Raw genomic sequence first — 13744 nt, forward strand, 5'->3', positions numbered from 1 at the left:
GGAATGATGTAAAATGTTCAGGGGAAGCATCTGCCATTATGGCCCCGGCTTTGCAAATGCTGGCTGAGAGTAAAAACACCTCATCTGTGAGCAAGATATTTGTTAGACATCCCTGTTTCTGCCCCTTTTTAACCTCGACCCTGATCCCAACACCCATTCTGACTCTGTGATGGGAAGCAGGGACCAGGACAGAGCTGTGCCAGGTTTCTCTCTGACTCAGCGGGTCTTGGGACCATCTCAAGCGAAGGCAGCGTTAGGGCCAGGTTATCCAAAGGGCTTTTGGAGAGGTTTTTCAGGCAAGACTGACTTGCAGAAAAGAAGGTGGACTTTTTGCTGTTGGTTTTATGAAAGAACAATCTTCAAGGGCTTGCTATGAAAACCCTCCATCCTTTCCCAGAAACACTCAGGCTTGATTGTTTTGTTCTTATCTAAAACTGCCAGGAAAATATAGGAGATTAATCCTTTCGGTTGGCAGCAGTGATTTTTTTTTTCCTGAGTGATTTATTTCTGACCCTGATGCGATTTCTTTCTGATTCCACCTTGATGGTTCAGTTAGACTTTCTGTTTATCTAAAAACACCTGATTATGGGCTTTGGTTCCTACTCCATGATAGAGTATGTCCATTGTAAAACTTTGTGAAATAGGCACTGAGCAAAGTATAGCATTTTTGAGGTTGTAGTATGGATTCAGGGCCTGACTTAGCACTGAGTTACTTTAATTTTATTCCAGAGTGTTCCAGGGGCTAATTACAGGATGGCATAAAAACACAGGCAGGCGTTTGTTCCTTTTCCCTCCTCAAAGCATTGCTGTGCTATCGCTTGGACACCGTCCTGCTCTTGGAAAACACAGGCTCTTACGTATCGCTTATTCACTTAATTGCATGGAATCTGCAGAACAAACATTCACAAAGCTATTTTAATTGAGGAAATCTGCAGGGTAAATATTCACAAAGCTCTGTTCTCTCCTCAGCAAAATGCAAGGCAGGTTTGAAAGCCATTTTGTCATCTTGCTCAAAAAGTCGAGGGGTTGGCAGGGTGATTACAGGGAGTTCATCAAGGTGAGGTAATGATGTGGAAGAGAAATGGGGTCTTGTATAAGCCAGGCTTAGCTCGGCACACCCCAGCAACTATAGGACCATGGTACACCTGCTTGGTAGAACCCTCTTCCATAACCCATGAGGTTCACCAAGCTGCTGCCAGTTCAGCTGCTGGGGGCATATGGAGATGTGAAGGTGGTGCTGAGGGTCAGTGTTGGCATGTTGTCTCCAAAATGTTTGGGATGGCAGATGTCGGAGAGAAATGGGTGGGGTAATTTAGGTCTTCCCTAATTCCCAACTCATTTGTGAGCAGAATCACAGAATCCCAGAATGTCAGGGATTGGAAGGGACCTGGAAAGCTCATCCAGTGCAATCCCCCCATGGAGCAGGAACACCCAGCTGAGGTTCCACAGGAAGGTGTCCAGGCGGGTTTGAATGTCTGCAGAGAAGGAGACTCCACAACCTCCCTGGGCAGCCTGGGCCAGGCTCTGCCACCCTCACTGAGAAGGAGTTTCTTCTCAAATTTAAGTGGAACCTCTTGTGTTCCAGTTTGTACCCATTACCCCTTGTCCTGTCACTGGTTGTCACCGAGAAGAGCCTGGCTCCATCCTCCTGACACTCACCCTTTCTATATCTGTAAACATTAATGAGGTCACCCCTCAGTCTCCTCTTCTCCAGCTCCAGAGCCCCAGCTCCCTCAGCCTTTCCTCACACGGGAGATGCTCCTCTCCCTTCAGCATCTTGGTGGCTGCGCTGGACTCTCTCCAGCAGTTCCCTGTCCTTCTGGAACTGAGGGGCCACAACTGGACACAATATTCCAGGTGTGGTCTCCCCAGGGCAGAGCAGAGGGGCAGGAGAACCTCTCTGACCTACTGACCACCCCCTTCTAACCCACCCCAGGTACCATTGGCCTTCCTGGCCACAAGGGCACAGTTTCATTGCTTTTGCTTCCTCTCCCATCCTTCTCCTGGGGACAGTGGGCTGTCATAGGGACAAAATCCCTCCTACTACATGCATACAAGTTGCCCTGCACAAAGAAAGTCAGGGTTCCCAAATACCGCTGCTGCAGTATAAATAGTATTCTTTATTTTTAAACATGGATACAAAGGCACGAGGCATCATGAGTTCTCCCTGTTTGTTAGATTGGCAGTTTCCTAACCCTGCAGAGCCACGAATACCATGTCTGGGTTTGCATGTGCTTTAACAGTCACAGTTCATAGAACTACAGAATAGTTTGGGTTGGAAGGGACCTTCCAAGCTCCCTCAGTGCCACCCCTGCCATGAGCAGGGACATCTTCACCAGCTCAGGTTGCTCAGAGCCCCGTCCAGCCTGGCCTGGGATGTCTCCAGGGATGGTTCATCCACCACCTCTCTGGCCAACCTGGGACAGGCTCTCACCACCCTCAGGGGCAACAATTTCTTCCTCATGTCTGGCCTGAAGGTTGTGAAGGACCAACATGTCTATAAACCGAACACATCTGGATGCCATCCCAAAGGATGCACTTGTGCTCATAGAGGTTGGGGACTTGATGCCATAACCATTTTGGGGAGATTCCCCGTCTCTCTCCATGTTGGAGGTCTGACCAAACACTTTCTTCTTGCCTTTCAGCTCCTGAATCCCGTGCTCACTCAACTTGGTGGAAAACCTCTATTAACAGGACACAATCAGATGTTAAAAGCTACAGCCTCAATAAACTATAATAATTCATATTCACTGCGGACCTGATCCTCCTCCTCACTGCTCCTTTTAGCTTCCCACAGCTGTGATAACAGTAAGACTTCATGCCATGAGAATAACCCAAAACTTGCTGCTTCCATGTGAAAACACAACAGCTTCAATTCCTGACTCATCCTAATGCTCTGCGGGACAACTCCTATATTTTTCTACTTTTCTTACCATTTTCTGCTGCCCCTTTCTTCTGGTCTTCTTCTCTTTAGCACAAAAAGAGCATGCAACTGTTCTTTGGTTGTTGGGGTGTTGTTTTCTTGCTTTTGTTGTGGTTTGTGGGGTTTTTGAACTGGAAAAGGTGGAATATAGGGGCAGGGGGAAGGAGCATAGCAGAATGTGTTAAGGCAGACATTGGAATAGCAAGCCAGCAGTTATCCAAGTATGTGCAGCAGAAAGCATCTCTGAATAAACAATAATACTAAAATAACAATAATAATAATAACAAAAGGAGAAGAAAGCTCTCTCCATCCAACCAGGCCAAAAAAATAAAGGTTTGGCAAGGCACAATCTGAGAAAGTGTCTGAAGAGCTGGAAGTAGGTTCCGTATCATACAGAAGAGCCAAAAATGTGTTTGGCCACAAACAGCGCGTGATGCATTGCAAAACGCTTCACAAGGAGATATTTAGAGGGTGGGATGGTTGGCATGGAGAGGAAAACGGGGAGAGGCATCGCTGCGGGAGAAATATCTTTAGCCTTCAAACAACAGCCACTAAAATATCCCGAATGCTCTGCATCCCCAGAGGTGCCAAGGGTTGGAAGTTTCGTGCAGAATGGCTTTCGCAGGATAATGTAATCTCATTTAACATTATCTATTTAGCTGCCCCTTTCATAGTGAGAAGGAAAAGCCCAATGATAGGGCCTGATGCAGGGATGTCAGTAGGCTTCGGATTAATGGGTTTTGGATTGGACCCATAGTGTAAGAGACACTGCTCCACTCCAGCCATAAATAAAGTGGCTTCCATTAACATTTATATTTACTTTAATTTATTTAACCAAGAAAGTCAGCAGAGGCCCATAGGTCTCAGTATTAAGAATGAGCTGGCCAAGACAGCAGCAGATAAAACTCGCACCAGTGTAAATCAAAGCTTCCATAAGTCATACTCAAGAAACCATGGGTGAGTAAGGCAATAAAACATGACCATTGTTTCTTTATTGTATCATTCTCAGCTTTCAGTTTCTGCCGGAGCCAAGCGTCATTTCTGCTCCATCTTTTTAAGAGGTCCTGGAGAAGATGGACCAAACTCATTGCAAACCCAGGATCTAGAGGAGGAATTCAGAGGCTGGGATTTGCAAGCAGTTCACAAATACTTTTCGTCCCTTTATGGCCAGATAATAACAAAGATGAGATCCAGAAGCTTTATTATTCTTTTTTTTTTCCTACTTAAATGTTGGAAAAGACTGCGCCTCCACCTTCTTAGACCCACGTTGTGAAAAATCACTGCAATCCAGCATTGCTTTACACAATATAATTTGAGTTTACCCACAGCTATCCATCCTGGAAATTGATATATTTAATTTTCCCCTTCTCAGGGGTGCAAAGAACTGGCAGGAACCCCACAGAGGGGCCGGTTCAACATCTCACCTCCCTCGACACGAGGCCACAGAGACACAGTGGATGCCATTTTGCACCAGGGAGGAGATTTAATCCTTTTAAAGCTCATCTTGGCAAGGCGCCCTTTTCCCATCCAGTTGCAGCACCCACCTCCTCAGACTGTTTTTGGGGTACCAAGTGCTGTTTAGACGCCTTTTTTTCCTTTTATAATACCCGGTAGGACAGTACCAGTTTACGACTGTATAACAGTGATGCTGTTCCTGCTACTACAATCATGGCTCTGTCATGATTTCCATTATAAACCTCAGACTGGATTTTTTAAATTTATTTATTTTTTTTTCTTTTTCTGGGGTCTATAATTTGATCGTAAAAACTCATGCTGGGCTGAAATTCAGCTGCCAGGTCTTGGTTGGATATCAAATCTGATTTAACCCTGAGGATGCTGAACTGCTTTCAGGTAGATGAGGGCTTTGGGGTGCTGAGCATGCCAAGATGTGGGACATAAGTCCTTAAGGGTAGCAAGGAGGGGTGGTCTACTTTAATTTTGGGTATTTTGGGACTGAGGTACAGGGAAAATCCAGCCGGTCAATACCACATCCCATCTGCACTTGTCTCTGCATCTCTTCAGGTTGTAGTTGATATGCCTTACTCCTTTGATCGACATCTTTATTTCCCATCCTCATGGGTGTCTCATGTTTGATCTATTCCTGAGCTCTTCACACGGAATTTCGTAATCCATTTAATGCATAGCTTTACACAAAACCCCACACTTGTGAAGTTTTACCCGACGTATGTCACTCAAAAGCACCTTATCCCCCTTGCTCTACATCTTGCTGAATCAGACCTTTGGTCAACCCTTGTCTTCCAAGCCCTCCTCCAGAAAGGCTGAATTATCCCCACTTAAGTTCAGGTGGGTTTCAGGTTTGACAGCAGGTCCAGCCCACCAGAAATCACTGGTTCCTGGGCCCAAACCCATCCGTTCAATGGCTCAGATGTACCATCAGCTCAGAGAGCTCTTCAGTCATCTTCTCAAGGAGAAACCAAGGTGAGGACTCAAGAGAGTAAAGCACAGCACAGACACAGCTGCATCATGGACAAGGATATTCTGGGGGCAAAAATAGCCAGCAGCAGGACACATTGCATCAGGGAAGGCAGAAAGAGAACTGCTGACATATCAGCTGCCCACGGATTCCCCATCTCTGTAAATATGGGGAAAAAAGCGCAATGAAAGGGAGTGACACCATCTTGCAATTACAGTGGGATGGAGCAAGCACACCTCTGGTTCAGACTACCTTCTTTAGATACCTTCTCTAGGCTGGAAAAAAACAAACCAAACCAAACCAAACCCCAAAAAACTACTTTATGCTGCGGTGCCTCCTTTTTTCTCCTTTTTTATCCCTACATAATTGTTTATCCTTAAGCACCCAGCTTTTAAATGCAGCTGAAGCAGCGTGAGGTGGATTCTGGTAGCAGTGGGTGAGCTTTGCTCCCATGGATGCTGCTGCTCTGAGATGGTCTGTAAGTCACCCACTGCACTGATGCAACTCTGGTCATAAAAACTGGTGGTGTAGATGTGCTGGAGCTCCGAAGAGCACAGTAGATGGTTCAGTGGCTGGGATTCTATTAGGCACCTCTAGGAAAGCTTCCAGTCCCTGATCCATCCCCAATTCGGTATGGAGAAAATGTTGTTCCTCTCTAGATATGCTTATCTCTTCCCATTGCCTAGGGATGGAGAAGGAGAAAAAGCTTTTTATCAAAGCAATGAAGCACAAAACAAAGCCTGTTGCTATAGGACAAAGGGTGATGGTTTTAAACTGAAAGGAGGGAGATTCAGACCAGACATGAGGAAGAAATGATGGGCCCTGAGGGTGGTGAGAGCCTGGCCCAGGTTGGCCAGAGAGGTGGTGGATGAACCAACCCTGGAGACATCCCAGGCCAGGCTGGACGGGGCTCTGAGCAACCTGAGCTGGTGAAGATGTCCCTGCTCATGGCAGGGGTGGCACTGGGGGAGCTTTGAAGGTCCTTTCCAACCCAAACTATTCTATGATTTTATGATTCTATGAAACCAGGACACCATGTCCTCATCTGGTAAGTGGGTGTAATAGCACTTTCCTAGCCAGGGGGGCACAGTGAGATGCCGTTAAACACTTTCACATTGATCAGATACTTCAGCCATGAGGGCTCTCGTGGGAGCTTAAAAGTGATGGGATGAGGTATCATGGCTGTACAAACCCCTAATCTATCAAAACAATAATCTATGGAAGAAAGATACTTTACAACACACATACACAGCAGATGGTAAGTGACTTATGATGTATTCCACCTATCATCCGCAGGAAAACAGTATTAATAAAATATGCTGACATGACAGATTAATAGCTCAGAACTGCGGTCCAGAAGAGGTTAGGACTAGCCTATTCTTCCTCTGGGGTTTTTAACAAAAAGGAATTAAGTAAATGTTACAGATTGAAGATTACGGGCACGCAATATTAAAGCAAGGTTTGGGTCTGGATGGAGGCTGTAAAACCGGCACCATGGGACTCGATGTTTATTGTGTGGTGGTGACACCATTGTAACTTCGCACGGTTTACAAATAAAGCGTGGCTCTTCCTTGCTGCTCGTGCTGCCAACCTGTCCCTGGATCTGAGAAATCAGATGTGCTCCTCTGGCTCCAGCACCACCTCTGGCAGCACTGGGGGCCTGATCCTTCATATCCTTCCCACCTCCACCCCCCCACCAAAAATGAAAAGGGATGGTTTGGTTTGGTGTTGGTTTTGGGCTTTGCTTGGTTTTGGTTTGTTGTTTGTTTGGGTTTTTTTTTAACTTTTTGGAAGTGAAACACAAAATCCTTTTAGTTTATCACTGCCAGGCAATTTGGTGGGTTTGTTACTGGTTTATAAATGGAGACATTTATGAATGTTCCCCACTCTAGCAATGACCTGGAGGTGTTGCAAAGCCCATGATTTCACCCCATGTCCCTATTCCTCTCCTTGACCTTCCCATCCTGATTCTGACTCTTCAGGGCAGAGACTGGGAGGAGGCAAAGTGATAGGAGTTAATAATGCCAGATAATTTTAAGCACTTAGAGTGATTTTCTGAGATCCTTTGGATCTTCCATATTCAGTGGAGGGAGAGGGGATTCTCCAAAGGGCAATTGGGAGTTGAGGTCAGAGCTGTTTTGGGAGCTGTTTTATTCCATGTGATGGTTGGTACCATCCAACCACAACCACAAAACCGTACCCATAGAAGTTACGATTTGTCTTGCCCTTCTGCAGCTTTCCTGAAGCTGGGTGTCTAATCCAGCTGGCTCTGCTTCCTCCAAAGGTGATGGATGGTGCCACCCCTACCAAAAACTGCTCTGCCAGGGGTTTGAATAAGCTTTTCCCATCCTGGACCATCATGATCACCAGTGCTGCAGGATGTTTTTGGAAGTTTGGAAAAAAAACAGGATGGAAAGGTCCAGAGTGACTTTTGTACCTGTGATCTCTGGATTTAGGGCTCAACCTCACACATCAGTGGGACCAAGTAGAGACGCAGTTCTCACCACAGCTACACCAGCAAAAAACACTTCATCTTATTAGTACTGGTTCTTTTCTTCTTCTAAATGCTCTTTTATCAAAACAACTGTGCCCACGTTGGAGTGACTGACCTACTGTGAATAGAGAAGGGACAAGGTTTAGTGGTGGATTTGGCAGTGTTTGGTTGATAGTTTGACTTGATGATATTAGGGGTCTTTTCCAACCAAGAAGGCAAGAAGGAAAGAAGGGAAAGAACAAGAGAGAAGAAGAAAACAAAAGGAGGAAAGAGAGAGAAGGAAGGAAAGAAAGAGAAAGAGAGAAGGAAAGCAAGAATAAAGCTACCTTTGTTCTTTGCTACATTAAATTTAAAACATCAGGCTGGTAGTAATATATTGGCTTCATTACACAAAGACTGTAAAGTCCAGCTAGCTCATAATTCCACCAATAAAGATCATGATTTGCCAATAAAAATTAGGGCAGCCACTGATCCATAGTCTAGATTTCCTGCTTGAGGTGGAATTGTAAAAAAAAAAAAAAAAAAAGAACAAATTTGGTGCAAAACAGAGCAAATGTGCAAACTAAGCCAAGCAAAAATATTCCCTTGCTATGGCCACATGAACCCCAAACATCACCAGGTCCTTCAGCAGAACACCCCAAACCACCTACAGCAGTTGTGAGGAGGAATCTCATTTTTTAGGTCCTATGGAAAGTCTTTGCTCACCATTTTATATGCAACTTTTTTAGCAACTCGCAAAAAAGAGGCACAGAGAGGCTTGATTGAATACTGATGACACAACCTAGCTCTGCTTTTAGCATTTTGGCTTGCAGCACAAAAGCATTTCTGAAATCCCGCCAGCATCTAGAACTGTACCTGGAATGTCTTTAGGACTAATATTAAAAATGAATGGTAGGCTACAGGCAGGTCTACTCAGAGGAGTGAACATCAAATGAATTACTTTCCTATCTGTCTGTGAGTGATATGAAAACAAGAGTCCTGTGAGATTATATTTTTCCTCCAGGGGAAAAAAAAATCTTGATAAAGCACCTTCAACCTAATTTAAAACTATTTTGTTTGCTGTTTTCTCAAAGAGCCTTAAAAAATGGTTGCAATCTCATGTGGCTATGGGTCTTGTTCAGTCGGTTCCCAACCCCACCGCTGAGCCCTGGTCTTCCAGGAACACCTGCCAAATAAAATGTTTGAAAAAGAAATACATGTGGTCTTTACTTAGAAGTCTTGAGGGTATCCAGATCGTAAACTTGTTGTGGAGCGTGTGGCAATGCTTGTTTACTCGTGACCGATTATTTTCTTTGTGGGAGTTTTCCAGCAAAGTTAAAAAGTCAGAAAGCACTGATCGTAATAAATGCATAATGCACCTTAAAGAGCTGAAGGAGCCCATCAAAATTCATCCTCGGAGAAAAAGACACAGGAGATAATACTTTGTATTGATGAAGATGCCCAAGGGAAGAGTTATGTCATTATTAGAGTGGTGCAAGTAAAACTCTGAGCAGATAAAGATCATCTGGACTTGGGGTTTGAGGTGGAGGTGAGACTCTGCTGAGCACCTGTGAAAAAGTAGGACAAGGTATGTCAGCCCCGAGCAAACAGCTTGTGGTCTTGCTATGGCCGCAAGGGTGAAGCTGCCTCTGGGAAGCTTTGGGATGAGGTTTTCTTTCAAGTTTCTGGTTTTACTTGAACTTCAAAGTTGAAGCAAAAGTTAAAGAACATGAACTTGGTGGGGGAAAAGCTTTTCATGGTCTTCCTCACCATTGCATCTGTCCAAGGGCGTGTGTCTGCATTGATGTTTTGGTTTACAACAAACCCAAATCAGAAGACATTCTCCAGAGAAGCACCTACCACACATGGACCATGAGTGTGGATGGGAAAGCATCAGGCTAGACAGCAACAACTTTGCAGCATCAAGGAGCAGCAAACAAGCCCTGAGGAGAAAAGATGCGGCAACTGTATTATTTATTTAGCAAGAATAATATACCTGTCTTCTGCTGGCAGGAGCCATAGACTTCTCTTTCTGGGCATGGGTGAAAGGTGGATCAGAGAACGGTTGGGGTTGGAAGGGACCTCTGGAGATCATCCAGTCCAACCCACCTGCTAACGCAGGGTCACCAGAGCAGATCACACAGGAAGGTGTCCAGGCGGGTTTGAATGTCTGCAGAGAAGGAGACTCCACAGCCCCTCTGGGCAGCCTGGTCCAGGCTCTGGCACCTCAAAGTAAATAAGTTTCTGCTCATGTTCAGATGGAACCTCCTGTGTTTCAGTCTGTGCCCATTGCCCCTCACCCTCTCACTGGGCACCACTGAACAGAGTCTCATCCATCCTCTTGACACCCAGCCTTCAGATATTTATCACACTGAAGAGATCCCCTCTCAGCTTCTCTTCTCCAGGCTGAACCGCACCAGCTCTCTCAGTCTCTCCTCATAAGAAAGATGCTCCAGACCCCTCAGCATCTTTGTGTCCCTCCACTGGAGTTTCTTCAGTAATCCTTTATTCTTCTTAAACTGGGGAGCCCAGAACTGGACCCAATGCTCCCGATGGAGCCTCACCAGGGCAGAGCAGAGAGGAGGAACAACCTCCCTTGACCTGCTGGTCACACTTTTCCTAATGCACCCCAGCTACCATTGGCCTCTTGGCCACAGGGCACATTGTTGACTCATGGCCAACCTGTTGTCCCCCAGGACTCAGGTCCTTCTCTGCAGAGTTGCTCTCCAGCAGGTCAACCCATAACCTGTACTGGTGCCTGGGGTTGTCCGTCACCACATGTAGGTCCCTACACTTGCCCTTGTTGAATTTCATTAGGTTCTTCAGGTCCCATGATACCAACATCCACCCCACCATGCATGGCCGGGTGGGATACCCCGACCTCTTGGTAAAGGCATTTTTGCAGCCGTGATGGCCCATGAAAAGCAAATCAACCCCCTTGCAAACCCTTCGACCTCCGAAAAGCGAGCGCTGGCTGTGTTTGCAGGATCCAGCCCCAGCGGCGAAGCGAAACCTTAACGAGAGGCAAGTAATTAACTTCAGATGTACCTGTCAAGCTGTCACGGACAGAGACCCGGAGAGGAGCAGCGTGTTATTTGTTTCTCATAATGTAACAATTATCTTGTTGTACGAGGGGCTCTCTCCCGTGCCCCCCTCTCCGCCTCTTGTTTTCCTTCCACATTCATTCACACATTATTTAACTTTTGACTTGGACACAGCAGGTAAAAGCATTTAACAGCTCGGCTGCTTGTTCAGACGGAGCTGGGAAGGGGAGGTGGGGGGAGAAGACGGCAACTTTTTGCTTTAAATTTTCAACTTTTCAGCACTGCGTTTTTCTAAGGGTTGGGGCGGGGGGAGAATAAAAGAGAAGGAAAGGCGAGTGGGGGGGGGGAAATGGCATTCCACAAAGACGGAGTCACATTTTCCAGCATTATAACACGCTCTCCGCTGTCCCCAGCCTTCACTGTTCCCGCTCTGCGGCGGAGAAAAGGTCAGCGGTAAAAATTTCGCAGGAACTCCATCATTGTCCTCGCGGGACGTGTTCATCAGGAGGAGAGAGCCCGGCGTCTCGCTCTGTCGACAGAAATCCACATCACAAAACGTATTATTCGAAGGGGGAAGGAAGGGGGGGACCCACGGCCAGATAAAGACCCCATGACTTCATTTTGCGGGATTATTTCCCCCAACTCGCTGGATACCCGCAGAGCTGTATGGCAGCGCGGAGAGGACAGACAGAAGGATGTTTTTCCAAAGGATTATAAAGGCAGGAGAGACAAAACAGGGTGGACATGATGTAAAGGGCTGGAAAAGCCTCTGCCCTTGGGGGAAATTAACTTTTAGTTTATGTAAAGGAAGGTATTACTCTGTTTTGCTGCCAGGTATGTATCTACCTGAGCTTGCACAGCGCAAATGGAGCAGCCAGGGGGGTAGAACAGCGTTCGCCCAGTGGTAGTCATTAAACAGAGTGAAATGAGGAGCAAAGCCGATCATTGCAATAATAACTCAGCCTCCTTGGATTCACCCCAAAATGAGACTGGATGTTGGAGGGGTTGGTTTTTTGCTAGGAAGCTCACAGAGATGTGGGGCGAGGGACGGGGCTTATAGCGAGAAAAATGAGGCGCATCCTAGAATCAGAATAGTTTGGGTTGGAAGGGACCTTCCAATCTCATCCAGTGCCACCCCTGCCATGAGCAGGGACATCTTCACCAGCTCAGGTTGCTCAGAGCCCCGTCCAGCCTGGCCTGGGATGTCTCCAGGGATGGTTCATCCACCACCTCTCTGCCCAACCTGGGCCAGGCTCTCACCACCCTCAGGGGCAACAATTTCTTCCTCATGTCCAGCCTAAATCTCCCTCCTTTAGTTTAAAACCATCACTTCTTTTCCTATTGCAGCAGGCCCTGCTCAAAAGTCTATCCCCATCTTTTCTCATCAGCCCCTTTTAAGCACTGAAAGGCCACAATAAGGTCTCTCCTCCCCATAGCCGGTTGCTGCTGATGGTGAAAAAGCCTCTTCCCCTCGAGGGAATTTCCTCCGCTCCCGAGAGATAACAGAGTTTTTTAAAAAGGATAATTATTAAAACCGCCATGAAAATTGTGTTTCTCTTTTGTCACACATGCACAAACGTGCCACAGGCGGGTTTACACCCTTCAAAAAGCACCCCTGCAAATCAGGAGAGCAGCGAACCCCAGCACTCTGCAAACAGCGCGGTTTGTCACTTGCTTTTCTCTCCAAACACAAAACAAAGGCTTGACTGTGCTTTAGAAAAGGACCAAGTGCTGGGAGCTGCACTGGGACCCCACGCCCAGAAGACTTTGAAGTGTATTTGAGTTTTAAAATACCACTTCTGAGCTAAAGGTTTTATTTTTTTGGCCTTAAGTTGCTGTTAGGTTTTGTTTTGTTTTGTTTTGTTTCTTTTCAAAGAGTCGACAGCCTCAATCTCTAAGTCACTTTTAGCTTCTTTTTCATGTGGCTGAATCCACCCCATCTTCCCCAAAACCAAATCACGCTGCTTGCATCAAACAAGCCATTCCCTGTGGTAAAGGGCTATATGCATCCCCCCAGCTACGAGACCACATATGAGGCATCAATATTTGCATGACACAGTGTACCTGGGCAGTATGGACACAATTTATGTGAAGTGAGAGGGTTTCACCCTGCTGCCCATAATGTTTTCTCTCTTTTCTGCATGCTTAGGAGCACAGCATAGCAACGTGTAGTCAACCCCCAGTATCAATCCAGGCTGGGGATGGAGGGATGGAGAGCAACCCCCAGGAGAAGGACTTGGGGGTGCTGGGGGTGAAAGATTGGCCATGAGCCGGCAACGTGCGCTTGCAGCCCAGAAATCCACCCGTGTCCTGGGCTGCATCCCCAGCAGCGTGAGCAGCAGGGGGAGGGAGGGGATTCTGCCCCTCTGCTCCGCTCTGGTGAGACCCCCCTGCAGTGCTGGTCCAGCTCTGGGTCCTCAGCACAGGACACACATGGACCTGCTGGAGAGGGGCCAGAGGAGCCCCAGGAATGATGCGAGGCTGGAACAGCTCTGCTGGGAGGACAGGCTGAGAGAGCTGGGGTGTTCAGCTGGAGAACAGAAGCTCCGGGGAGACCTTAGTGCGGCCTTTCAGTGCTTAAAAGCGGCCGATATGAAAGATGGGGACAGAACTTTGAGCAGGGCCTGTTGGGACAGGACAAGGGGTGACGGTTTTAAACTAAAGGAGGGGAGATTCAGGCCGGACATGAGGAAGAAATTGTTGCCCTGAGGGTGGTGAGAGCCTGGCCCAGGTTGGCCAGAGAGGTGGTGGCTGAACCATCCCTGGAGACATCCCAGGCCAGGCTGGACGGGGCTCTGAGCAACCTGAGCTGGTGAAGATGTCCCTGCTCATGGCAGGGGTGGCACTGGATGAGCTCGTAAGGTCCCTTC

Source organism: Patagioenas fasciata, chromosome 1 (assembly GCF_037038585.1).
Source record: "Patagioenas fasciata isolate bPatFas1 chromosome 1, bPatFas1.hap1, whole genome shotgun sequence".
Lineage (NCBI taxonomy): Eukaryota > Metazoa > Chordata > Aves > Columbiformes > Columbidae > Patagioenas > Patagioenas fasciata.